Genomic DNA, 3,911 nt, shown 5'->3' with positions numbered 1-3,911 from the left:
AGTTTCTATTTTTAGAAAGTTTTAAGTTAGGAAAGTTTCCTTATTTAGAAAGTCAACAAAAGTCAACTGAAAGTCAAAGTCAATCGGAAGTCAACTCAAAAGTCAACCTTGGTCAAACATAGTCAACGTTAATTTTAAAAGTGTAAGTTGTAATAATAATGTAAGTTATAATGTTTATTAAAGTTAAATATGTCTAATTATGTCATAACATAAGTTTAAATAAATTAAAATAAATTATTAAAGTTAATATAAGTTTAAATGATATAATTAATATAACATAAGTATTTAATTAATTAATTAAATATTAGTCATAATATAAGTATTATTAATTAATAATAAATTTTAAATCATATCATAAGTTTCTAATTATAATTATTAAATCATAAGTATTTAATAATTAAATTATAATTAAATAATAACTAAGCCTTATAATAATTAAATAATTAATTAATACTTATTATAAGTCTTATTATAATAATTTCATAATATAAGTTTAATACTTATCATAAGTATTTTCCATTAATAATAAAAGTATTATTAATCATAAGTTTAATTAAAATGTTAATTAAATCATAAGTAATAATTAAATGATAAAATAAATATATATCATAAGTCTTAAATAATAATAATTACTTTTTTTATCATAAGTAATTAAATGATAATGAAATCCATTATTTTTATCATAAGTTTAATAATTAATCACAAGTTTTAAATCAAAAATTCATCGGGTCCTATCTTGAGCCCCGGGTGTCGGTTTTCGGCGAGCCTTACATATATCTCCTCCTAATCAAACCACCCGACACTTTGGTACACTCAAGAACACACCAAGAACAGTCCACAAGTCATGGTTATCAGAAATTACACCACTTGAAACTTTAATTCAATCAAAATCGTGTTTTAGACGTAACGGGTGATTCGTGGCTCGGATTTAGATGACCCGAACATGAAAGTTCGTCCAACCATTAATCTTAACACACTAACACACCCTAAAGTCACCAAATATGGTCACAAAGTAGGACCAAACCTGGTTCATACCAAAATCACATTTCAATCTTAACAAAATACCACTTTGATCATATTTAGGACTCCGGGAATCGAAACGACATGAATCCGGAGTCTAAAATTAATGTCTTGATGAGAGGAACCCATCTAGATACTTTATTTTAACTTTTATATCAGTAACAATATCAGGAGTACACGAAATAGCTGCTGTCCCAATTTTATCAAACCGAAAACATGTGTTTATGAGTAATTCTATGCATACAAACATCATTACAACAACAAGTAATCATCATACTATTAATATATAATCAAAATACAGAAATATAAAGAAAAAAATCAAAAGTTCTAGGGTTAGGGTTTATACCCTAATCAATAATCAAGAGGTGTAATCGTGTAGAGAAGAACGCGTAGAATCCGTTTATGCTAATGAATTGATGATCCAAGATTGATTTTGTTGTAAAATGATGGTGATGGTGGTGGTATAGGTGACGGCTCACAAAGGGAGAAAGGGAGGAGATGGGAGAAAAATTATAAAGGTTAGGTTATGTGATAAAATGTAAAATGAAAGTGAAATCTTAAAAATGAAAAACAAGGAGGCTATACCCCCTCCCATTTTCGGCCGATGGGTATGGGGTAGGCTCCATTTGTGGGCCAATTTGCATTATGATAAGTTCCTAGTGGCCCGAATGCCCGAACGAAACCCGAAACGCGAAAACACGGCTACGCAATTAAATATTCGGAGAGATAACAAATACGCGACGAAAAATAAATATAAATACTATATATAATCATATGATATTAAAATATCATATTTAAAATAATTAGGACTTAAAAAACCTAAAAGCTCGACCGTTGGTTTGAAAACCGAAAAGATTCGCCGGATAGAAATCCACGACACGTAGAAACGTGCAATTTAAAAATATGAATACAAATATTCATTTAACAAATAATAAAATATATTATTACAAAAATAATAATATAGGTCATAGAAATGACGTGGCACGAATAACAGTTAACTGTTGTTAAATAGTTAACGGTAAAAGATAACGGAAAAAGTAGGGTCGTTACAACAGTTGTGACTTTGCTGACTCATTGGCGACACATGTTGACCCAGATAGTGTAAGAGTTCAGGCTGGTAATGATGTAGGAGTGAGACTCTTATCATGATCCGAGTAACATAATGGCTGTGCAGTATCCTGAGCTGGTTCAACACGATGAGGACCCAGCTCAAGTTTGCTTTGGGGGTCAGGTATGTGCTCTGCTGGTTGTACTGTCAGCAGAGGATATAGCATTAAGTTCAATTTTGAAAAATGTGGAAGTGTCTGGCTAGAAGAGTATAGGTTACTACTCTTCTTAACACTAGTTTTAAAACCAGTCAGCTTGGGAGCCAGGGTTATACCTTTAACTCCTCTTTCATTTTTCAAGTCAGCAGATAAAAGATTTTTAATTATGTTAGAATTTTCTGCTGTTTGATCTAGAAACGCACCAGGTTCCATAGCCACATCCTTTGCAGGAGCAGCAGTTGAGACTGGTGCAATCTCCCCTGTGGTGAGCCTGGAGCCAGCTTTTGCTCATTTGGATTTGCCTGTTACCAAGAAATAGTTAAGCAACGGATTCCAATACTAGAAGTGGATAGTCAGTATATAAGACTAGGGCTGTTCTTTATGATCAGAGAGCACTAGATTCTAATACAACTACTGCTTTACCAGTATGTGAGATGGTGGCTGTACTAGTTGAGGTAGCTGGCTTCTTCCTTTTTACAACTGGCTTTCGCTGAGGTCCCTCCCCCTCAGCTGGTGCAGCACCAGAGGCAGCCAGTTGGTTCACTCCACCTCGAGCAGCAAGATACTCAAGCATGCCTGGTGTCAGGACATTATATGGAGCAGCAGGAGCATCTTTTGGCATTCCCCCTTGTTTTGGAGGCAGGTCGAATGATTCATCAGCAATCTGCTGGTAAGCTTCACCCAGCTCATTTTCAAAAACAAGGCTCAAAAACCTTGGAAAGGGGATTAAGTGTGTTCGTTTAGGTGCAAGCACCATTTCCCTTAGTCTTAAGTAAATTTCACCGGCATAATCAATATTTCGATTGAACAGCATCCCATGACCAATATTCAGCTCAAAATCTGAGCACTGATCAAAGCTCCCGGACTTCTGACTGATGTAATGAGTCAGCAAGCCAAAGAAATAATTCCACAGAGGTGGCATCTGCTTCCTTAAGGGCGTATGAGCCACTGGTCCATCAAACCCTATAATCTCCAGTACCTCTCTTCTAAACTCATCACTGGTTGGTGAATTAAGGAACGGACCAATGGGTAATTGGAGAGCACGTCGGATGGCACCAACAGTGAGGGAGCAGGCTAGGGTTTCAGTCACCATGCCATGAATACATGGAACGTTCTGTTGAGTGGTGGCCGTGGTGGCAGTATACCAGAATCTGGCCAAACAAGCCGGATAAAGACAAGAAGGTACGTCGGTAATAGCTCGAGCCAGTGGTGATTGTCTTATGTAATCGATAACCGTATCATAGCCCAAGTTAGCTTTGGATTTGGGAATTGAAAGGGCATGAGCAGCATTGCCTCTTGATAGGCGAATGGAAGAGTGTTCTGGTGCATTTGCAGCCCTAACAAGGCTTGGGTGCAGGTTGAACAGAGGGCCCTGCACCACTTGTTCTTCGATGACCGGTGGTGGTTGCTGTTCCGGTTGTTGTGGTGCTACTGGTTGTTGTTGCTGTGGTTGTTGTTCCTCTGGCTGGTTTGAAGCAGGTGGTGATTGATGTTGTTGTTGTTCTGCCATTGATGATTTCGTAGAAGATGGATGTATGAATTGATTTGAAGATTTGGGGATTTTTAGAGAGAAGAGTGTGAATTTGAAAACTGAATAACCGAAGGTTATTATGGAAGATAAAACAC

Source organism: Rutidosis leptorrhynchoides, chromosome 2 (genome assembly GCF_046630445.1).
Source record: "Rutidosis leptorrhynchoides isolate AG116_Rl617_1_P2 chromosome 2, CSIRO_AGI_Rlap_v1, whole genome shotgun sequence".
Lineage (NCBI taxonomy): Eukaryota > Viridiplantae > Streptophyta > Magnoliopsida > Asterales > Asteraceae > Rutidosis > Rutidosis leptorrhynchoides.
The sequence above is the reverse complement of the archived record's forward strand: the minus strand, read 5'-3'. Positions refer to the sequence as shown.